We start from the raw sequence: 25,342 nt of genomic DNA, 5'->3' as shown, positions 1-25,342 counted from the left end.
TGTTTCTTAGGGTAGGACTGTATTGCTATAAACTTCCCTCTTAGAACTGCTTTTGCTGCATCCCATAGGTTTTGGTTTGTTGTGTTTTCGTTGTCATTTGTTTCTAGATATTTTTTGATTTCCTCTTTGATTTCTTTAGTGATTCCTTGGTTGTTTAGGAGTGAATTGTTCAGCCTCCATGTGTTTGTATTTTTTGCAGTTTTTTTCCTGTAATTGATATCTAGTCTCATGGCGTTGTGGTCTGAGAAGATGCTTGATATGATTTCAATTTTCTTGAATTTGCCAAGGTTTGATTTGTGACCCAAGATGTGATCTATCCTGGAAAATGTTCCGTGTGCACTTGAGAAGAAAGTGTAGTCTGTCGTTTTTGGATGGAATGTCCTATAAATATCAATTAAGTCGAGATGGTCTAATGTGTCATTTAAAGCTTGTGTGTCTTTATTTTCTGTTTGGATGATCTGTCCATTGATGTAAGTGGGGTGTTCAAGTCTCCCACTATTATTGTGTTCCTGTCGATGTCCCCTTTTATAGCTGTTAGCATTTGCCTTATGTATTGAGGTGCTCCTATATTGGGGGCATAGATATTTACCATTGTGATATGTTCTTCTTGAATGGATCCCTTGATCATTATGTAGTGTCCTTCCTTATCTCTTTTAATAGTCTTTACTTTCAAGTCTAATTTGTCTGATATGAGTATTGCTACTCCAGCTTTCTTTTGACTTCCATTTGCATGGAATATCTTTTTCCATCCCTTCACTTTCAGTCTATATGTATCCCTTGGTCTGAAGTGCGTTTCTTGTAGGCAGCATATAGAAGGGTCTTGTGTTTGTATCCATTCAGCCAGTCTGTGTCTTTTGGTTGGAGCATTTAATCCATTTACATTTAAAGTGATTATTGACATGTGTGTTCCAATTACCATTTTCTGAATTGTTTTGGGTTTGTATTTGTAGGTGTTTTCCTTTTCTTGTGTTTCCTACTTAGAGAAGTTCCTTTAGCACTTGTTGTAAGGCTGGTTTGGTGGTGCTGAATTCTCTTAACTTTTGCTTGTCTGGAAAGCTTTTGATTTCTCCCTCAAATCTGAATGAGATTCTTGCTGGGTAGAGTATTCTTGGCTGTAGGTTTCTCTCTTTCAGGACTTTCAGGATATCCTGCCATTCCCTTCTGGCCTGCAGAGTTTCTGTAGAAAGGTCAGCTGTTATCCTGATGGGTTTTCCCTTATATGTTGTTTGTTGCTTTTCTCTTGCTGCTTTTAATATTTTTTCTTTGTGTTTAATTGTCATTAGTTTGATTAATATGTGTCTTGGTGTATTTCTCCTTGTGTTTATTCTGTATGGGACTCTCTGTGCTTCTTGGACTTGGTGAATTATTTCCTTTCCCATGTTGGGGAAGTTTTCCACTAGAACCTCTTCAAATATTTTCTCAGACCCTTTCTTGTTTTCTTCTTCTTCTGGGATGCCTATAATTCGAATGTTGGTACGTTTAAGGTTATCACTGAGGTCTCTGAGACTGTCTTCTAATCTTTTTATTCTTTTTTCTTTTTCCTGCTCTGTGGCATTTATTTCCCCCATTCTATCTTCCAACTCACTTATTCGTTCTTCTGCCTCAGTCATTCTGCTGGTTATAGCATCTAGAGTATTTTTAATTTCAGTTATTTTGTTATCCATTGCTGTTTGTTTTTCTGAGTTCTTATGAACTGTTTCTTGTACTTTCTCTATTTTGTTATCGAGATTTTGTATCATTTTTACTATCATTACTCTAAATTCTTTTTCAGGCATTTTTCCTATTTCCTCTTCATTTATTTGGTCTTGTTGGTTTTTTTCCTGCTCCTTTGCCTGTATGGTGTTTCTTTGTTTCCTCATGGTTGTCCAAACTTTTGGGGTTGCTTGTCCTGGCGATAGAGGTGTTTATAGAAGACTGTCCAAGCCTCAGACTAATGTCCAAGTATTGGATTAAACGAATATTAAGTCTAGGAAACACATACATGTATAAGACACACAATTACTGAATCCGTTAGGACATAAGGCTCTAGAAAGACCTGACAGAACCCCAGTGTGCTATCAGATATTCAAAGAGAAACCCAACAGAAATTGACAACTGAAACAGAACAAATCAGAGACAAAAGCAAAAGCAAACAAACAACAAATAACACCTTACACATACAAACATCAATCCAGGGAGATTTTGTAAGCTAGGATCAAATATAGAAAAGAGCCAGAGTACCACCAGAGAGAATGGAGATTCTCAGAATGTAATTAGACAACTGTACTAAGAACTAAGATGAAGACAAAAGCCTAATATTAAATACCAAGGCAGTGCGTCATCTGGAGAATAGAGCAAGGAGTCTGAGAAGACCGATAGTGTTGCTTATAAGTATGTTAAGATAAAATAAACTTAAAAAGGCTGGAAGAAAGGGGAACAGAAGAGTGTAATGTGATTGGAAATATGCAAATAAAAAGAAAGGAATAGAAATGTATAAAAGATAGGGATGAAAGGAAAGTATGAGAGATATTTTGTCCGTACTACCAAAAACTTAGCTAGATATAGAAGTATATAAAAAGGCAAAAAAAAAAAAAAAAGAATAAAAAATATCATTAAAAAATTATGTTATAAAACTTGTAGATCCCTTAGGGCTAAGATCGTATTTAATAAATCAAAAAAAAAAAAAAAAAAAAAAAAGAGAGAGAGAGAAAGAAAAAAAAAAAAAATCCAGAACTGATCCCAGAATGGACCAGTTCAATAGGTATTGATACTACTATTTCTGTTTCCTTAGCATCTCAGCTGTAAGTGTCCTCCTTGCCTTGGGTTTTTTTTTGCATTATTCTGTGACCAGCAGAGGTTCCTTTATTGTTCGTCTGTAAGTGTCGGTGTGTGGGGAGGGAGAGGGTACAATAGTGGCTCCTTCTCCTGGGAGTGAGTGAGCAGTGGCGCACTGTTGTTTCAGTCAGGCTTGGAGGTGCCTGTTGCAGAGGGCGCTGGTGGCTCAGATGTAAACAGAAAGTCTTAGAGTTGGGCCTCTCTCAGGGTTTTTTTTCTTTTTGATCTTTTTGATGCTGTTGTTTTTTTTTTTTTTTTCCTCTGGGCAGCCTCCCTGCTGCTGGCGTTGCAAGGGGTTTTAATCTAGCCCCACCCGAGTGCCTGAGGGTGCTTGTTATCCCTGAGCGCCTTAGGTGGCCCGCAGGGCGTCTCTCCACTGCCTGTTGCAGAGGCGCCGAAAGAGAGGGAGAGGCTATGTGCGCAGCTCCTCCCCCCCGCCTGTGAGCCTGCAGCCTCCAGCCGCCATCATGGCCGGGCAGCTCTCAGGGATGGGCATTCCTCTCCGCGGACCTCCTCCCTCCTGTCCTCTCGGTCCGTCACCCTATGGGCAACAATGTTTCTCACCCTGAACCAGCTCTCCGGTTCCCACGCTCCCTCTCCTGGACCCTCCGTTCAGCCACGGCTCGATGTCTCAGGAACGCTGAGCTGCGCTGCGGACCCTCCGTATGTTTCTCACTCCCTCCCGTCTGCCACAGCTCCGCCGCTTCACCCTCTTTGAGCCCTCGTAGATGCCTCCCTACCGGCTATGTCGGGCTCCCCGCAGCCCTTTCTGGTGTCCGAGGCCGTCTGCTGGTGTTCAGCTGGTTCTCTGTGGGAATGACTGCGTCCTTCCATGCATTCCCAATGCATCTGTGGAGAGGGATGCACTCCACGTCTCTCTACTTCGCCGCCATCTTTTCTCTCCCATCTGTTTTATCTTTATTATTCTTTATTGTTTTTGCCTCTTTTCCTGACTGTTGTGGTTTTGGTGAAGTTTTCTTTGTATGTATTTTCCCTCCAATTATTTGAAAGCTCTACAAACAATTGTGGTCATTATCTTTAAATTTAGAATAATGGATCCAATATATGCTTATAAGTGTCAAGAAAAAAAAGTGATTATTCTTTATGTCCTGTTCTCTTCCCCAAATATCATGAGATTTTTAGCAGTTATAGTCCTCTCTCTAGGAACCCATACCTCCTACATTTGTTGAAACAGACTGGAATTTAAATTCTACATTATTTTTGATATTTTAATTTTGGCTTTCCTATGTGATTACCCTGTCTTAACATTTACATTAGATTTTATAAAAACATTATCAATAATTATATTTCTCTGGGTTATTACTCTCTAATATTTTTTGTATACCCTATTTTCCCTTTTACTGAGTATTTAATTGCAAGCAACATCAAAGGCATCACAAAGAAGCTTAATTAAAAAATTAAAAGGTCTTCCCTGGTGGTGCAGTGGTTAAGAATCTGCCTGCCCATGCCGGGGACACAGTCCAGGAAGATCCCATATCCCATGTGCCACAAAGCAACTAAGCCCCTGCGCCACAACTACTGAGCCTGTGCTCCAGAGCTTGAGAGCCACAACCACTGAAGTCCGAGCGCCTAGAGCCCTGTGATCCGCAACAAGAGAAGCCACTGCAATGAGAAGCCTGCACACCTCAGCAAAGAGTAGCCCCCCGCCCCCTGCTCACCACAACTAGAGAAAGCCCAAGTGCAGCAATGAAGACCCAACACAGCCAATAATAATAATAATAATAATAATAATAATAATAATAATAATTTTTTAAAAATAAGTTTATTTTTCTAAAATGGCATTTTGTCTCATTTAACAGAGTTAGGAGGCAAGTTTCAAACACAGTTTGATGCAGGCTCCAATTCTATTTTTGATTTCCTCAAATCTGCTCTCTTCCTTGTGTTAGCTTCCCTCATTGTATCAGGATGGTTGTAGCAATTCAGGTTACACAGTTAAAAAGGGAGAATTGTTTTTCCTTAATCACTGAATAAAGCATTGCCCTTCATTTTAATAAGAGTAACACTAATCAAACCCTGTGGCAAGGAAATGCCACATACTCATTGATTTAGACCTATATTATTGTCCATCCTTGATCCAATCACTAGGGTGAGGGGAAAGAAATTGTAATGTTCATTAAACTGCTGCCCAGTGGGAGAAAAGTTGCTCAGGAGGCAACTGTACTATAGTTTTGGAATTCAAATTGATATAGTTTTCCTTCAGAACATAGTCCCATAAATATTTCTTCATGTAACATTGCAGGTGAGATCACAGATGACGACCTGATTATTTTTCTTTATACATACCCTTTTATGGGAGGTCTGAAATCTCTTAGAATTTGATTCTTTATATTCAAAATCAGAAACTTCACAAGGATGTGTGTAAATGTGGTTCTTTTTACAATAATCTTGCTCTTTCAAACTGAATGCACAAATTTATATTTATCTCAAGAAATTTTTCTTCTGTTATTTGTTTCTTCTATTATTTGTTCTATTATTGTTGTTTCTCCTTTATGCATTCCATTTTAAAAATTGAGATATAATTTATGTACTATAAAATTCACCCTTTTAACATGTACTATCCTGTGGTTTTGAGTATATTCACAGAGTTGTGCAACCATCACCAAAATCAGTCTTAGAGCATTTTCATCACCCTAAAAAGAAACCTGTACCCATTAGCACTTACTTTCCATTTCCCTCCAAACTTCTTAGCGTAGGTAACCCCTAATCTACCTCCCATCTCTGTGGATTTGCCTATTCTAGACATTTCATATAAATGGAATCATACGATACGTGACCTTTAATGTGTGGCTTATTTTACTTAGCATGTTCTGAAGGCTCATCCATTTTGGAGCATGTATCAGTACTTCATTTTTTTAAAATTACTCAATAATATTCCATTGTATGGATAGACCACATTTGAATTATCCATTCATTGGTTGATGGACATTTGCATTGTGTCCACTTTTTGGCTGCTATGGATAATGCTGCTATGACCATTCACGTACAAGTTTTTGTGTGAATATATGTTTTAAATTCTCTGCAGCATATATCTAGGAGTGGGATTGCTGGATCATATTATAACTGTTTTGAGGAACTGCCAAATTGTTGTCCACAGTGCCACACTGTTTTACATTCCTACCAGCAATGTATAGGGCTCCATTTGTTATTATAGCTTAAAAAATTTTAGTCTCTTTTTTTATTATTATGGTTAACTACACATAACATGACATTTACCATTTCAAACATTTTTAAGAATACAGTTTAGTGGAATTAAGTATATTCACATTGTTGTGCATTCATCACCACCATCCATCTCCAGAACTTTTTCATCTTCTCAAACTGAAACTTTAACCTTAACCCTACTCCTAACTGTACCCATTAAACAATAACTCCCCATCACCTCCTGCCCTCTCCAGGCTCCTCCTCCCCAACCCAACCACCATTTATTCTACTTTTTGTCTCTAGGAATTTGACTACTCTAGGTATCTCACATAAGTGGAATCATACAGTATTTGTCCTTTTGTGACTGGCTTATTACAAGTAGCATGATGTCTTCGGGTTCATCCACATTGTTGTATGTGTCAGAATTATCTTCCTTTTTAAAGCTGAATAATATTCCATTGTATGTATCTTGTTACTTTTTTTTTTAAGTAATAGCCATCCTAGTGGGTATAAAGTGGTATATCATTGTGGTTTTGATTTACATTTCCCTAGTAGCTAATTATATTGCACACCTTTTTGTGTGATTATTGGCCATTTGTATATCTTCTCTGGAGAAATGTCTATTCAAATCCTTTGACTTTTTTTCATTTGGATTATTTGTCTTTTTATTGTTGAGTTGTAAGAGTTCTTATATATTCTAGATAATAGATCCTTATCAGATATATGATTTGTAAATATTTTCTCAAATACTGTGGGTTATCTTTTCACTTTCTTGATTCTGTCCTTTGATGCATATTGGACAGTTTTTAACTTTATGAATCAATTTATCTAGTTTTTCCTTTCTTGCTTGTGCTTTTAGTGTCATGTTAAGAAACCATTATCTGGACTTCCCTGGTGGAACAGTGGTTAAGAATCCTCTTGCCAACGCAGGAGACAGGGGTTTGATCCCTGGTCCGGGAAGATCCCATATGCTGAGGAGAAACTAAGCCTGTGCACCGCAACTACTGAGCCCACGAGCTGCAGTTATTGAAGCGCACATGCCTAGAGCCCATGCTCCACAAGAGTAGCCACCACAATGAGAAGCCAGTGCACTGCAACGAAGACTAGCCCCTACTCGCCGCAACTAGAGAAAGCCTGCACCCAGCAATGAAGACCCAAAACAGCCATAAAAATTAATTAATTAATTAAACCTTAAAAAAAGAAACCATTATCTAACCCAATGTCAAAGAACTCTATGAAAAGAATTTTATTGTTTCAGCTCTTACATTTAGATCTAAGATCCATTTTAAGTTGATATTTGTATCTGCTGTAAGGCAGATGTCCAAATTCATTCTTTTTCATGTTGTCCCAGCACGGTTTGTTGAAAAGACTATTCTTTCCCCATTGTATTATTTTGACACCCTTGTTGAAAATCAACTGACCATAGATGCATGGGCTTATTTCTGGACTCTTAATTCTATTCCTTTGATCTATATGTCTATCCTTATGCCAGTACCATACTATCTTGATTACTATAGCTTTGTAATAAGGTTTGAAATTGGGAAATGTAGTCTGAAATTTTTTAATTTTTAGAAAAGATTGTTTTGGCTATCTGAATTCCTTGCATTTTCATATGAATTATGGGGTCAGCTTGTCAATTTCTTCAACAAAGAAAAAAGCAATTTTGGAATTTTGATAGGAATTGTGTTGAATCTGTAGATCAATTTGGGGAGTACTGCCACCATACCAATATTAACTCTTGAACTCCAACAACACAGAATGTGTTTCCATTTATTTAGGTCTTCTTTAATTTCTTTTAATGATGTTTTACAGTCTACAAATACCTTTAAGTATTGTAATATACCATATCTATTCCATTTTTGCTTCTAAAACTTCCAACATGTAAATATTAGATCTCCTGGATCTATTTTTAATATTTTTAAAATATTTTTTCTTACAATATCTATTTCTTTCTTTTTGCTCTGCACTCTGGAAGGACTCTTTAATATGGTCTTATAATTCACTAATTCAGTTTTCAGCAGCATCTATTTTTCTATTAACTTCTATAATCTTTTCTACATAAATATTCACCTATTTTTTAATTTCCAAGGACATTCTGGTTCTCAGATGCTCCATTTCCACAACCACCTGCCCTTGTCACTCTTTAAATGTCAATTAAGGACATGAACAGGAATTTTTTTAAAAGTTTTCCCCTATTTCCTGCATTAATTCCATTTTAGTGAGTGATAGCTACTCCAATTTGGTTCTCTTTCAAACGGCGGATCCTCTCTTTATGATTAGTGATATTTTTTCATCTGCTCAAATTTATAAGTGGAGATGTAGATCATTCAGCATCGGTAACTGACTTTCCATCTGGAATTAGAGAGAGTGCTGTTCAATTCCCCATAGTGGGTCTTACCATCTGAGGATGATGGTGGCAGGGTAGAGACTGGTATTCAGTAGTGAAACCAGTGAGTTGGTTTTGAATAGGAAAGTAGTATTCCCATTCCTCAGAGGACATAATGGTTATGATGGTGCACCGGATGCTGAGCCAACAAGTCTCAGACCTTAAGTTGAGAGAGAAAGGAACAGGGTGCGGAAGGAAAGAAATCAAGTATTTAAAACTATACCCAGGAAAGAACTTAATGGGACTATTGGCACATAGAACTCAATGGAAGCAAAAAAATATGGAGTCTACTAATTGTATGAGGGAATTGTATGGCGAAATCACAAACCCAATCTTAAAAAACTAACTGTAAACTAGCTCTCAGGACCCCAAACTTGTACCAACAGGAGATGGGCTGTGAAAACTGTTAAGTCTCCAAGGAGGACTTACTTCCCAATGACCACTTCAGATGTGACCATAGAGGATAATGAACAAGGACGAGACATCCAGAGTGTTGAGCCAAGGGCCACAGAAATGAATGCAAAAGGATATTCATTCTTGAGAGTAGAACCGGGATGTAATCATAGAACTTCCCCTGACCCCGAGATGGAGGATCTTCCCAATAATCACTCGGAAGGATTCCATCATTTCTATGGACCCTGACTGCTATGAGTCAGTTTTTCACTGAACTTGGTTCTAATGCAGTGTTATCTGTGGAGAAGCATTTGGGAATCATTGTTATAGAGAAGAGGAGGGATTCGCAGATGATAGCAGTTAACATTTTATTGTGTGCTAGGCACTATGCATTATCTCAATCCGCACAGCTACTCCCTGAGGTATGTGCTATCATGATGCTATTCTATAAATGGGGACACTGAAATGGAGTCCAGTAACTTTGTAAAGGTTACACAATAGATAAGTCTTGGAGCCAGGATTCAAAACTATGGGGCCTAACTCCAAAATGTTCACTCTTAACTCTGACATATTTTATAATCACAGAAATCTACTGGACATGATGAGGGATACATAAACCTCAAAAAGGAGATGACATATACACAAATAAATTCATAGCAAAGGAGTGTGTTATCTAATGAAGGAGACATTGAAACATTTTCAAACTACCAGAATATAGAGAGATTACCATCACTAACTTTTAACCTTGTTAGGGACTTGCTTTGTTTACTGATGAATCACCAGTTCTCACTTCACCATCTGGCTCACAGTAGGTGCTCAATAAATATTTGTTGAATGAATGAAGAATGAAAACCAGAGTTCTGTAATATTAGTCTAAGGTCCTTGAGCAACTGTGCCAAATTTACCTTCACATCTTCAGAGTCTAGAGTGTTTGGTGCTCAACAAATGGTCCTTGAACTAAACTAAGAGAAAACTGCACTGTGGTTTTATGTAAAGGCTGCTCATTGTTCCCAGTTCATTTATCTTTAAAATGGAAGGTGTTCCCCTCCTTAACTCTACAGACAGTATGACAGACTGGGTTTTCCAAAAGATTCTCACCTGCTTTAATCTATCATGAGCTGAGTTTTTATTCATGGAGGTAAACTTGAAATCTCAAGTTTCTACTTACTATGTTTTCCACAGTTATGGCCAGTTCTCAAGTTGAGTTTGCTAACTGATATTTGATTCCTTTTTGATACGTTAAGCTATACTGCTAATTAGCTGCACCTTTCTGTGTTGTAGTTATTGAAAAACCACATTGATCTCACTCGCTAAGCCTGTATTGTGTGCAAGATTCAGGACTGTGGCAATACAGCCATGATCAAGAAAGCCATGATTCCTGCCCTCATGGTACATGGTTCCTATGTGTTTTAAAAGACTGGACAATAGGGATTCGATTGTAAAACAAGCAAAAAATCATTTCTGCTCCTCATCCCACAGGGAACAAAAAGATTTAAAAAAAAAAAAAAAAGGCAGTTGGGCATGCGTCCCAGTGCAGGAGGGAAAGAAAATCCAAATCAGAAACACATCGCTTACTTCTTGCAGGTCACAACTGAACTATCCCTTGAGTTGTTTCCTGGTGATTCCAGACTTTCAGTCAGAGTCAATTCCCTCTGTATTGACCAAAAGAGAAACGGGGGAAAAGATGCATTTCACTTCTTTAAAAAAAAAAAAAAAACAGACAAGACGAGCAAACAAAACATACTGACTTAGAGATCATATGAGATCTACTTTAATTGAAGCTGTCTTTAAACGATAATTGACAATGATACCGTAACAACAGACTGATAACCAACCCGCCCGGGGCCGGCCACGGCCGTAGCTTCCCCACTGCCACGAACCGGCTGACCTACCCGGGGCTATACTGGCCCCAAAGGCACTACAAGTAGATCAACTTCTCTTAACCTAGACTTTTCTACCACATCCAGCATGGACCTGCTTCTTCCAGAGTGTGCGCCATCCAGTAAAGGAGTCTAGTCGCCCATCTCTGGCAACGACGAGAGTTTTAAAATACGGAGCTACAGCTCTAATTAACAAAACCCACCAGCTGTGAAAAGTGGAGCCACATCTGTCACTATCGGGCCTCAGCATCTCTGGAGAACGTTTGCCCCCGCCGCGCCCGTCAAGGCCCTGGGCCCGCGGTTAGCGGCTGCCCTGCGGGCGGAGGAGCCCTCTCGGCCCGGGACGAGCCACGGCGAGCAGACAGCCTCTGCGAGCGCCCGGCCGGGGTCCGCGGGCCGGAGGGCGTGCTCGTCCAGGAGGTGCCCAGGTCGGGTCGCTTTTGGTTGTCTCCGCGTCCTGCCCCCGCTCCACTCCCCATCCCGCTTCCTGCCAAAGGCCAAGGGGGTTTTGACCCACCATCGACCAGACCGAGTTCACGCTTAGGGCCCTTTCGCCGCCGTCCAGCGCACAGAGAAAACAATCGCGCAATGAGGCGAGAGCGCTCTGTGAATGAAGGTGGAATCGGCGAGAAAACCATTTTTCTTCTTGGCTGCGAGCGTCAGCCGCCCCGGGGGACAGTCCTCCTTCCCAGAAGACCCCCTCCACACCCCGCCCTCCACACCCCTCAGCGGCCACACGCATCACTGGCGCCGCGGAGTTTGGAAATGGAGGCGCGAGCACACTGGGCTACAGGCTCCACACGGGGTGGGGACGTCCCCAAGAGGGTGGGCAGGGAACTGTGCGCCCACTCCACTCCGGGAAGGCCAGGGAGCCCTGCAGGGCCCTCGCGGGCGCCGAGGCGGCGGCAGGCGGAGAGGCGGGGCGGGGGGAGGGGGCACGGGGGGTCCCCGCCGCGGAGGTTCTGGGGAAGCGGGAGGGGCAGCACCTGAGGAATCCGCCTCCGGCCGCGGCGGCCGCCGCCTCGCTCCGCCCCGGGGAACTGAGCGCGCGGCGAGCTCGCCTGCCAGAGAGACGCCAGCCACCGGTGGCGCTAGCACCTCGGAGGAGGGCGGCGGAGCGAGCGGAGTGCGGCGCTGCGACCCGGCCTGGGGGTGGGGAGACGAGCCCGGGCCGAGGCGAGGGCCACCCCCGGTCCTCTGCCCTCGCGCGCTGCCAGGGCCAGGTGAGCGGCTGCGGGGACTCCGGGCGCGGGGAGGCGGGGAGGTGAGAGGTCGCCCGCCGGGCGCGAGCGCACGCCTCTGCCCGGCAGGGGCTGCCCTTTGGCGGGCTGTGGACACTCTGCCTGCGCGGGGAGGCGCAGCGGCTGACTTTTTCTGGAGGGATCGGAAGGCGGAGCGGGGGTGTGAGCGCCGGTGGGTTCGTGTGGCGAGGGCGGCCGCGCGTGCCAGCCCCGGACCCGAACCCTCGCGTCAGCCCCCTGAGGAGACCCAGCCTGTGCGGTCCGCGCCCGGAGGCCAAAGGCCTGTCACCCCGGCTCTCGGCGCCGCCTTTGTGGCGGGAGCGAGGGAGCCCGAGCGAGGGCTGAGGGAGGCAGCGGCGCGGCGGGGAGCGCCCGGGACCGGCTTCCCGAGCCCGAGGGCTGCTGAGGGGGTGGCCCGGGCGGGGCGACGGCAGGTAGGGAGGCGCGGAGGCGGCGCAGGAGGATGGAAAGAGCTCAGCCGGGGAAAGTTGAGAGCGTCCAGCAGGCGTTTGCTCAGGGTCCCTGGGCTGCTTCGCTCCACACCAAATGTCACTTGGTCACGAGCGCGCGCGCGTGTCTTCCGGCCATCGTTTCCATTTTTCTGAGGGGCCGAGGACCACTCTTGTGCTGAATGAGACACAAAGGGTTGTGTTGACAGCTGACCCTGACACGAGTAGACAGCGAGGTGCGGTGTGTGCCCTGCCGAGCAGGGTGATGAGGAGGCGGCTTGTTAAAGTTGATCCGTTCCCTCAGTCCGTCTTCCGAGCTCCCTGAGAGAAACGATCAGTACAGATGCACTGAGCTGGACTTCTCAGTTAAACGGAAACGAAGTCGGGTCGAGAACCCGATTCTTCTGCGCGGGGACAGCTGCTGCCTCCGGCGGAGGCGGACGGAGCCCGGACCCCGGAGAAGCTCCTCGATCCTCTCCTTTCCTCAAGGAAAGTGACTGTTTCAAGGTCCTTATCCATCCCACCGCGGCCCTCTGTCCCCTGTTGAGAAGATGGAAACCACATTTTAATTTCTGTGTTTCAACCCTCAGAGTCCCCTCTCCACCTCGCCTTTGAGGTGGGAAATCCCACTGAAATCTCATTTTTAAATCTAGCTCCTTAAATATGGGGGAGAACTTGTCCGCAAAAGGTTTTTGAATTAAATGCCCTCGCCCCTTAGAAACCTCTCTTTTCTTTGTACATTTTTTTTTAAATACTTTAAATCCTGGAATTCTCTTTGAGTTTTGTGACTGTGTTGGTTCCTTTTCTTTCGGAATAGTTCTAAGTAGTTTTGCAAATTGCCGTACTGAAAACTTAAAATGGAGAAAAAATTTTAAGTAATTGTTTTATTAAAAACATTAATAGAATTACGTGCACGTAGGCATGTGTTTAAAGGGAAATTTTTAATGGATGAATATCGGAAAGTTATATGCACAGGGCAATAATTTCAAACAGCAGTGTAAAGTATGCCCTGTGTCTCGGAGACCCATACTCCCAATGCCCTTGTCCCCCCCCACCCCCCCAGAGACAACCACTCTCTTCAATTGTATATCCTTCCATAAACCTTCTATTAAAATGGAATTACATTGTGGAAATAAAGGATGAAAGGAACTGAATATATAAGACTGAACTGTGTCTAAATGGTGATGGCTCTTAATTTGATATCCATTCATAATGATATTAGACCCTTTTATTTGGCCTAAAGCACTTATCACTTAGAGCGCTAAAAATCTTAGAACAAGTATTCAGTGTAAAGCAGAACTATTAAACTGTTCTCTCTCCCCTCCCTCCATCACCAGTTTCTCTACACTTGGTTTTTATAACCTTTGTTGATTTTTTCTTCCATTTTGGAGCTCTTTATGAAGTAGAGAATGAGAACTGTAGTCTATTCTATCCAGTGCAGTGCATATCTGAGGACATTGAAAGGACATATGAATATTCTCGTTGACATGAGATGATAGAAAAATTTCAATGTTATGGGAGAAATATGAAGGCAAAGTTAAAGACATTTGGTCACATCTCTTAGCTCCAGGCCTGAATTTGCCATAAACTAGCTACATGAAGTAATTTTTTTAAGAAATGCTTTTGTTTACTCCCCCAGTTAAAGGAATTGAACCATGTGGCTTCTGAGCGTCCTTCTAACTCCAAAATCCTGGATTTTTGGTAAAATGGTAGTTCTGTAGTTGTCCTAAGACTGGCTAAGGATAAACCAGTTGGATCTGTTGGTATTAGATAGTGGAATGACCAAAAAAGAAAAAAGAAAAAAAATCCTAAATGGTAGATTCATAAAGGGGAGGTTAGAAATGTTTAAACAACATTCCTGCTCTTATGAGATTGATATCATTGGAGAACAGCTACTTTACTTTCCCACAAAATGTCTGTTTATGTTACTGACAGAGGCCAAACACTGAATGGGCCTCTGTGCGTCACCTTGTATGGCTAAGGAGTGAATTTTCTGTACATCTCAGGGTGCCATTTTTAGGGAAATTACTCTTACCAAACTCTTTTCTTTTTGGTAAAGTGGAAATGAAGTTCATTGACCTACTTCAAAGGGACTTTACATAATTTAATTAGTGATTTTCAAAAGTATTTAGAATATGAATAATCCTTATAGCTAAGCTATTTTAGTGACTTTATAAGTATTCACTTAGAGATCATGTTCTTAGTAGGAAACTTTTCTAATCTCTACAACACCTGCAACTAATGATTCCTGGATGGGTGCAGGGAGCTGAGGAGTGGTTTCAAGGTTATGAAAGAAAAAGAATTAGGTGATTTTAGTCACTATATGTGATCTCTGTTAAGGGATTTCAGAAGTACACTGTAAGTGATGGTTATCAAAATCATTCATGTTAAAGACGGAGATCTTTTGAAGATTTTGAGTCAATACTTTGAAGATTCAGAGTCAATAATAAAGAATATTATGTGATTAGTTTGAATGCCTATAATATAAATAAATTATTATAATGGAGTTTTAGGAATTGTTTGATTGGGGTGATAAGAATATGAACTGGAAGGGTAGATTTGTAACAGTGCTTAGAATAATCTTGATTGACAAAACTAACACAAACAGAAGAAAATTAAGGACTAGTAATGAAGTTCTCCTAAAATGGGATAGTTTTTGTTTTTTCCAGCTTCCTTCCCACCCTTGCCATATGAATATGTATTTTTACAGATGTCTTATCATATTGCAGGCACATTTTTACTCTGATTTTTTTCACAAGCATTTTTCTATAATTTACTTTCTATTGTTTGTAATTAGTTTATTGTATCATAATTTACTTAGCTCTTCCTCTATTTTATGATTTTCCAGTTTTTTAAAAAAATATAATGGCCACCCTCATGAATGTGACTTTCTTATTCTTCTTCTTTAAAATTAAAAAAATAACTTGGAATTGTTTCCCTAGAGAGGCAATACAGTGTAATTCTCAATAGGTGGGCTCTAAAATTAAAGGTTCAGTGTCCAAAATATAGCTCCATCACTTATGGGTAATATTGAGTAGGTAACTTATTTTTTCAGAGCTTTCTAGTCTGTAAAGTGGGTACAGTAATAGCTCTCTACAAAGTTAAGATAAAAAGCAGTAATGCACAAAAAAACGTAAATATTAGCTCTGTTGCTTTGTTGTTGTTGTTAGCTCTGTTTTTAATTAGGAAATATCCCAATTTCTTGTAATTTCCAAATTACTTTCCAGGAGGATCATATAAATTTATACTTCATTAACAACCTAAGTGTGTGCTTATGTTATTTTAAACATTTATATTATTGTGACTAATTTGAGCAGTGTAAAATTGTATCCCTTTGTTTTGATTTGTGTTTCTTTGGTCTTGTGCAAAGTGAGAGGTAGTTTTTTTCAGTAGTATTGCTACAGTTTCCTACTTGGAGTGGTGGAAATTTCGTCACCTCAGTCACTTTGAACTATACTGTAAGACAGGCAAATAGGTCAGTTACAACAGTAATGAGTGAACCAAATTTTCCAATAGGTTCTTTCAAATTAGTTGAGTTTTCTTGTATTCTCAGCTGATGGTAGTTTTTATTCATTATTATTATTTTTAACCTTAAAAATATAGCTGTTAAAATTAATAATGTTATCAATTCTATTTAAGTGAAAATGTAATCCTCTCTTTTTTCCCTCAAGGGCTGATTTATAATTAGCATTATTATGATCCAATTTGGTGGAATTTTTGCTAGGAATGCTTCCTAAATCTTGGGGGGGAGGGAATCTGAGAAAGTTTCATGATTGCTAATCATGTTATCTTTTGGCTACCAATGGATAATGAAGTTATATCCTCTGACTTGAGTTCTTATATAGTCAAGGTAATTTAGACGACACAAAAGCATGCCCTTGTAAGTTCTGGAGTTCCAGCAGCCCTGATATTTCTGGCAAACACACACCCAACGTGGATAACAGCAGCTCTTTGTGCTCCTGAGCCCCAGGAGGGCTTCCTATTGTGTACTCTTCCTTCCCTCCCATTCTTGACTGACTGGTGATAGCAACTCCTCCAAGTCCAGATGTGAAGCTCCCACAGGGACGCCTCTCTTCTACCCAGCTCTGTATTTATCCCCACCACCCACCCCTTCAGTACCTTTGCTTTTGTCCTATGACATAGAGAATTCACTCTCTTTTCACGGTTGTGGTTTCAGATTTTATTTTTAATTTATCTCTATGCGTTATGAGTGTCTTCAACAGTCCCACAGTAGAAACTATAGGCACGGTTAGCGTAGATTAACACATAATCAATACTGGATAAATGTTTGTTGCTGTGAACCATATCTTGTATGGTCTTCTCTGTTCCTGGGCATGGTCCTTTTTTTATGGTAAAAATAAAAAGCAGGCTCCGGTTGTGTGCTGGATTACTGTGTTTGCCTATATTACCAAGGTTAGGAGTTAGGAAACCTGCTTGTTCTGGCTCTTTTAACTTTTTGTGTGTTTAGAGGAGATTCTTAACTCTTATGCCTTTCTTTTCTTCTATAAAGTGGGATTAACAATTAGAGTAGTGCTGTAATTATCAACCTCTGTACAGAACTGTTGTGAAGATAAAATGAAGTAATAAATGTGGGCATGTTTTAGAAAAAAAGGGTGTACAAATTCATACAGGGTTGTCATAATTACACATTATCACTACACTTCCAAGAGCGTCCATATCTTTGAGAAAGCCTCATCTCAATGTGGACCTGCACTGGGAGCTTGGGGTTAGATGAAAATTCTTGGGGCCCAACCCAGATCCTGGGGGTGGGGACTGTTCTGCCTTTTAACAGCCCTTCTGATGCTGAACCACTGCTCTAGGGAGTAGTAAACATCAACAGCCGCTAGAAAAGTATTCTTCTGTTAGTTAAATATTAGTTATAGGTAATCCAGAAATATTATAACATCACTTTTGTGTGCCAAGTATGAAATGAAAGTTAGCTATTATTGTGAGCTGCCCTTTGCCTTTTAACCTCTCAGAATGTAATTCAGAGCAGGAATTGTAAACTCAGGTGCCTTTAGAGGCCAAGGAGGTAATCTGAGTGAAGCAGGATACCTGTAAAAAATAGGGGATGATGAGTCCTGGTGGGCAAGAAATTCAGAAGGTGGCATGATTTCTAAGACTGCATTGATTTCTGCTCGTTTGTCACTGTTACCAGATCATTTGATTTTTCAAGTGGAACTGGAAATTCATATTTTTATATGAATTTAAATGTTGGCAATACATTTTAAAGAAAACATATGGACCCAACAAAACAAATCTGAAAGTCAGATAATTTCCAACTTCTCAATTCATTAATATGGGTGAAAATATTTGCATTTGAGTGAATGTGATGACAGGAGAAAACACCCTGTTCAACATTATTAATAAAGAAATGCACATGAAAACCCCACAGACATATTTCAACTTTCAGATTATAAAGATATAGTAGATCAATAATATCTAGCATTGGCCATGGGTAAAGAAATGATTGTTGTTGTTATACACTATAAAATGAAGGCAAATTATTACAAGTTTTCTGGAGAGCAATTTGGCATCATGTATCAAGATTTTAGATGTCTGTACCTACCCTGTCTAATATGGCAGTCCCTTGCAATGTGTGGCTATTTAAATTTAAATTAACATTATATAAAACTAAAGATTCAGTTTCTCAGTTGCACTAGTCACATTTCAAATGCTCAATAGTTGCATGTGCTCGTGGCTACTATATTGGACTGTGATGATACAAAACATTGCCTTCATTGGAGAAAGTTCTTAGGGACAGCACTGGTCTAAACACTGACTCAGAAATTTCCTTTCTAGGAATTTGTTAGAAAGAAATAATTAGATAAATGCATATATAATAAAAACATCACCTGACACATTATAAGATTTAAAAATTAGAAACAAACTAAACATCATGTTTTTACTAAAAATTAGGTTGCAATAAATATCCATGATATATTGTTATGTGAAAATATCCCTGTTGTAGATTTGGGTAGCTAGCTTAGATACATAGAGACTGGAACAAAGTTTCTCTTCCCACAAATGATTTGTAGGTATAACAACGCTTTCCCTTTCTAGCCTATAACTCTTCTCATATAGTATACTAGGTTGACTTTCACTAATGAACAAGCAGAGGCACTTGACAATTCTCCAAGCTGCATCAGTATCACCTGGGTTCCTGTTAGAAATTCAATCTCAGACCCCATTCCAAGCCTCCTGAATCAGAATTTCTAGCTGGGCCAGGGATCTGTGTAGTAACAAGCTCTCCACTTCCTGCCTGTATCTGCCTCCTATCACTGAATCTCTCAAGCTTTGTTTTATCTTGGCCAAATGAGATCTCCTTGAACTCTATTCCAGGCACCATTCTAGATGCTTCAGAGGCTTCAGTGAAGAAAACTAACAAACATCACTGTCTTTATGGGAATCAAACAATAGCAAAAGAAAAAAAATCAGTAAAATATGTTGTATTTTAGGTAGTGAGAAGTATTAGGGAGGAACTGAAACAGAAAGGGGACTTAGAAAGTGAGATGAGAGTTGAGAGTCTCTCCAGGGTGTCACTAAGAACTGACACCTAAGTGAGGACCTGAAGGCTGCAAGGGACTGAACCATTGGAAGTTTAGAGGAAAAGCATTCTTGGCAGTGGTGAGACAGGTAACTAGGAGGACACTGCTGCTGAAGAGGAGAGGCTAGTGAGAGAGTGGGGGGGATTAGGTCAGAGCGGTAATCTAGATCTTCTGACTTCAAAATTCTTTGTTCTCTCTAGTGTACCACACTCCTCAAATTCTTTGGTTAATCAGTTTGTAAAGAGATCAGACATCCTTAAATTCACTGTTTTTCAGTGTGATCTGTCAACACCTGCCTTATTTGCCTGGGGTGCTTGTTAAATGCGGATTATTGGTCTCTTGACCTGTTGAATTAGAGTTTCTGGGGTGGGACCCTGGAATGTGCATTTTAGCGTTCTTCCCAGGTGTTTTTTATGGACACAAAAGTCTTCGAACCACTCCTCACATTTATCATTCTGTAAGTTTAGTTTTTATAGAGGAGGTGTGCCTAAAATCTCACCACTGCCTGTGGAGGTCATGATGAGAAGATGTAATTGATATAGTGTCTCATTTACTTCCTGCGTTTTTAAACTGATTAAATCGACACTACTTATAGTAAGTTTATGTGTATATCTCTGATGGAGTGTTCCGGGACTGTAAGATTACTGTCATAATTCTTACCCACATCAGAGGATGGGGGAACCTTTTCACTCGAGGATTCTGTCTCCCCCTCATCCAATCTATTCTGTTTTTTGGAAAGGGTGAATTTAAATTTATCTTCTTTTTAAAATCAAATTTTTTTTCTTCTCTTCCATTCTCATTCTCTCTCTCTTTCTCTCTCCCCTCACCTCTCCCTATCTCTCTCTCTCTCTTTACCTCTTGTTTCTTTTCTTCTTCCTCTTCCCTTCTTTTTGAAATCTAACCATCCTATGCTAAACACTGTTAATGTTTTGGTCGCCATTATTTTATGCATTTCCATGCATATTTACATATACTCACCAACACAAACAATTTTACATGATATGGTCATTTTTTTTAAAGAAACTGTAGTCACATCTTTTAAAAATTCAAGGATCCTAAATTCCCTCTTTACCCTCCCTTTTCACCTCAACCATGTGACCAATCTGATGTTTATTTTGTTAAAACTTTTTCCATGATCATATAACCTTATATAGTATATCTTCAACATTTTATATTATATATACTTTCATATTTCATATATATATATTTCACTTAATACTTAATAAAACACAGGAATATACCTCTAAGTCAGATGGTATAGTTCTTATTTATTTTTTTAAATGACTACAAAATATTCTGCGATATACATATGCCTTAGTTAAACAATCATTAACTTTATTGAAGAATATTTATTTTAACTAAACAAGAAACTAGAGCTGTATACTAAATGACAGGCATATTTGATTATATAATTTGGAAACATTTTTGTAAAGCAAAAAAGTACTGTAAAGAAACACCATCAACAAATGATACATTGGGAAAAAATTGTTACATATGCAGACAAAAGGTTACCCTCTCTGGTCTATAAGAACTCTTTACAAAATGATAATAAAAATATTTTCTGAAACATAATTTTAAAATTGTTTACAAATGATACGACTAGGTTATTCATAGTAGCACAATTCCAGACAGTCAATACATATGAAAAATGCTTAGCTTTATCAGTTGTTTGGAAATGCAAGTTAAAAATAATAGTAGGCTACAATTGACACCTAGTTGATATTAGTATAGAACTTTAGTCCACACTAAAATGTCCAGAATTAGTTTCTTTATTCACTGAAAACCCATGCAGAAACTTTTTTCTGGAAAGTTATATTAAAGCTATGAAACAATTATTTTCCAGGTTTTCTCATTTGCTCAGAGAATTTGAGGGGAGATTGACTTTTATCCCCTTTTAGACTCAACTCATAGCGCAAGGGTGAGAACAGAGCTTAGAAAACTGAAGTTTGATATCAATTGTAGGACTTTTTCTTATTCCAAAGGGTTTTCTTCCATTTGAAGACAGAAGGTGTTGTATTTTAGAGCCATAGGTCGATCCTAAGAGGAAAACAGGGACACAGGTTTTACTTGACTTCCCAAGGTTACCTAGCTACTCCTGCATTCTTTCTGGTTTACTGTCCTGTTCCTCATAAACTTCTCATGCCTTTAATTGCAGCTAATACAGAAAAATCACAGTTCAAGAATTTTTTCATTTTCAAAAGAGTATTGAATATATAATATTTAGAGAAATTATATTAAGTTGTTCAGATTTTAAGTAGAAATAATAACATATGAGAACAACATGACAAATCAGCACAGATGCATATCACTTACAATCCTACTACCCTTACAAAATAAGCTGCTCCCCCAGTTTTACCTCAACTACTAATCTAGATGCATTAATGATTTTGCAAATGGGAATATTTCACTAATATTTCCAAAATCTTTTGGTAACTTTGATTCAGGCCTTTTAAGCTGGTCTGCTTGACTCTATCTTTCCTTTCTTCTGACCTGTTTTTCATGCCTGTCATTTTTAAGCCTCGAACATTGTTTTGTATCAGTCTCAACCTTGATCAAATGCCTTCAAAGCCTTCCAGTTGTCTACCTTAGCATTTCCCAGAGGTTGTCACTCTAATCATTAGTATTCCAGTCTAATGCTGTCAGCTGCATGGAACAGAACAAAAAACTAAAGATATTAAGCAGTAATTAATTCCTTATATCTCCAAAATATATGGGGAGGGGGAGAGGAGGGCAAGTCTTGGCTTAATTTAGGTGCTTGATGATGTCATCAAGGACCCAAGTTCTCCCCGTCATTCTCTGCCGTCTTTAGTTTGTTGGTGTTTGTCTTCCATCTTGTCCCTTCATTATACCAAGGTGTCAGCAGTACACTCAAGCCTCACACAGCTCTGACTGGAGTCAGAAAAATGTTCTGTGTCTTCAATATTAAATACTTTTTAAAGAGTTTACTCACATAAATAGATGTCCCAAATCCCATTGGTTAGAATTTACCATATGCTCATGTATAAGCCAGTCGCTGACGAGGAAAATACAAATACCTTGAATAGAATAATCAAGATTCACCCCAGAGCCTGGGGAAAGGTCCACTCTCTGAGGTGAGTGTGTAAAAATTGAAGAAGATCAGGAAATGGTTCACATGACAACTAGCAGTGTGTGCCATGAAATCCAGTTTCCTCAATTCCCTTCAAGGCTTTTTATAATCTGACCTCATGATAATCTAATATAAAACCTCTATTTCAGAAAGCCAATCAGTTGTCTTTCCTGCCTTTCTCATGTGCATTCCTACCTATGGCTTGGCTCACATTTCTCTTAGAAATCTCTTCCTATTCCATAGAGCTGGCTGTGGCTATTTAAATTAAAATTAAAGTTAAATAAAATTAAAAATTCAGTTCTTCAGGCACATTAACTGCATTTTAAGAGCTTAATGGCCACATGTGGCTAGTGGCTGTTGTATTGGACAACACAGGTATAGAATACTTCCACTACTGCAGAAGTTTCTGTTGGACAACACTACTCTAGAGATTCTTGCAAATCATACCTATTATTTATTTGCCAAACTACAGGCCACCTATATCAGAATCAACCTGACATGTTTATTTTTTTCTCCCAGTTTTATTGAGCTATAATAGACACACAGCACTGTATAGTTTAAGGTGTACAGCATAATAATTTGACTTACATACATAATGAAATGATTACCACAAAAAAGCTTAGTGAACATCCATCATCTCATATAGATACAAAATTAAAGAAAAAAATTTTTCCTTGTGGTGAGAATTCTTAAGATTTACTCTCTTAACAACTTTTATAACATACCCTTAATACTTATTTATCTTATAACTGGAAGTTTGTACCTTTTGACTGCCTTCATCCAATTCCCCTTCCCCTCACCCCCCACCTCTGGTAACCACAAATCTGATCTCTTTTTCTATGAGTTTGTTTGTTGGTTTGTTTCTGAAGTATGATTGACCTACAAAACTATGTTAGTTCCTCTTATAGAACATAGTGAGTCGATATTTCTATACATTTCAAAATCATCACCACAATGTCTCATTACCATCAGTCACTATACAAAGATATTACATAATTATTGACTATATTCCCAACACTGTACATTTCATATCTGTGATTCATGTACTTTGCAACTGGAAGTTTATGCCTCAGTCTCCCTCACTTATTTCTCTCTTCTGCCCTCCCTCCTCTGGCAACCTCCTGTTTATTCTCTGTATCTATGACTCAGTCTCTGTTTTGCTATGTTTGTTCATTTGTTTTATTTTTTTATATTCCACATATAAGTGAAATCATATAGTATTTGTCTTTCTCTGTTTGGCTAATTTCACTTTGTGTAATACCCTCTTCATCCATTCATGTTTGCAAATGGCAAAATTTTGTTCTTTTTTATGCCTGAGTAATATTCCATTATATATACACACACACACACACACACACACACACATATATGTATATATATATATATATCTCCCACATCTTCTTTATCCATTCTTCTATTGATGGACACTTAGATTGCTTCCATATCTTGGATGTTGCAAATAATGCTGCTGTGATTATAGATATGCATGTATCTTTTTGAATTAGTGTTTTTGTTTTCTTCAGAAAAATACCCAGAAATGGAATTGCTGGATTGTATGGTAGTTCTATTTTTAGTTTTTTGAGGAATTTCTGTACTGTTTTACATAGTTGCTGCACCAATTTACATTCCCACCAGCATTGTACAAGCGTTCTCTTTTCTCTACATTCTCCCCCACACTTGTTATTTATGGTCTTTTTTAAAAAAGATTGATTGACTGAATGATTGATTGATTTTTGGTTGTGTTGGGTCTTTGTTGCTGCGCATGGGCTTTCTCTAGTTGTGGCAAACAGGGGCTACTCTTCGTTGCATTATGAGGGCTTCTCAATGTGGTGGCTTCTCTTGTTGCAGAGCACAGGCTCTAGGTGGGCAGGCTTCAGTAGTTGCAGTGTGTGGGCTCAGTAGTTGTGGTGCATGGGCTTAGTTGCTCCATGGCATGTGGGATCTTACTGGACCAGAGCTCAAACCCGTGTCCCCTGAGTTGGCAGGCAGATTCTTAACCACTGTGCCACCAGGAAAGTCCCTATGGTCTTTCTTTTTTTTTTTTTTCTTCATAGAAAAATTGTATTTACAACTCCATTCAAAAGCAGTTTTTAAAACCAAACAATATAACACTGAAATTGAGAAATCTATGTTCACCCAAAGTTGCCACATCTAATAAATTATTAACAGAATACTGCATCAAAAATAAGACAATAACCCAAGATATTCCATTAACAATTTCTCCACTCTGACAACTAGGTAGAATTAATCTACCTAGTAGCAAATGATACTTCATTCCCTTTCAGAATATCTGAAATCCTTAAGGACAAAAGTGATAAAATATGATCTTCATTCTTCATTAGACTCTTAGAACACTTGAAGGAAAATAATTTCTAACCTATGGTCTTTCTTGATAGTCATTCTAACTGGTGTGATGTAATATCTCATTGTGTTTTTCATTTGCATTTCCCTGATGGTTAGTGATGTTGAGCATCTTTTCATGTGCCTGTTGGCCATCTGTAGGTCTTCTTTGGAAAAATGTCTGTTTAGATCCTCTGCCAATTTTTTAGTTAGGTTGTTTTTTATAATGTTGAATTGTATGAGTTCTTTGCATATTTTGGATATCAACTACTTATTGGATACATGAAAACGTTGTTTAAATGCAGATACCAAACTCTAAGTGTTGGTACCAAGCCACTTTTATGCCCCAGAAAGTTGAAGAACCACTATGAGTCTATTTTAGTTTATTTCCTTTATGGAAATATACTAAGTATTGGAGTTTCCATTAATTTTATCCTACTCTAAGCTTCTATAGCATTTGTAGTTTGTGTATCACAGTTTTAAATTTTCATTGTAGACATTTATAATCTCTATTTCATAAAGCATTTTTTTTCCCTGAATGTTAGAGTGTAAGCCCCTTGAGAGGAGGTACTATGGCATTTTCCATAGTACCCAACATTGTATTAGACATTTAAGTATATGCCACAGAATTGACAGTATACAGTCTATATTTAGTTGGCAATTCTTTGAAAAGTCATAATACTGTCTGCACTATTGGGGATGGAAGATGGATGATAGTAAGGATATTTCCACAATATTTTTCCTCAGTTTCGTTTGTTAGAAATAAACCTGAACATTTTCTGGTTAGATTTTAACAAATATAATATGACGATGTTCCCTATAAGGTTTGGATTTGCAGCTTTTTTTAAAATGGCCATTTAAAAAGTGCTCTGATACTTTGGTTCTCTTGTGGAACGTAAAGTAATCAAACCTCTGGAGCCATAGCTGATAGAGAAACTTCCTGTTGCAACTGAACTCCCCACATAGATCAGGGTTCACCTCCTACCTAGAGAATCCAGTAACTGTTCTCCTCTACTTTGATGATTTAATAATCACCTGAGA

Source organism: Hippopotamus amphibius, chromosome 11 (genome assembly GCF_030028045.1).
Source record: "Hippopotamus amphibius kiboko isolate mHipAmp2 chromosome 11, mHipAmp2.hap2, whole genome shotgun sequence".
Lineage (NCBI taxonomy): Eukaryota > Metazoa > Chordata > Mammalia > Artiodactyla > Hippopotamidae > Hippopotamus > Hippopotamus amphibius.
The sequence above is the reverse complement of the archived record's forward strand: the minus strand, read 5'-3'. Positions refer to the sequence as shown.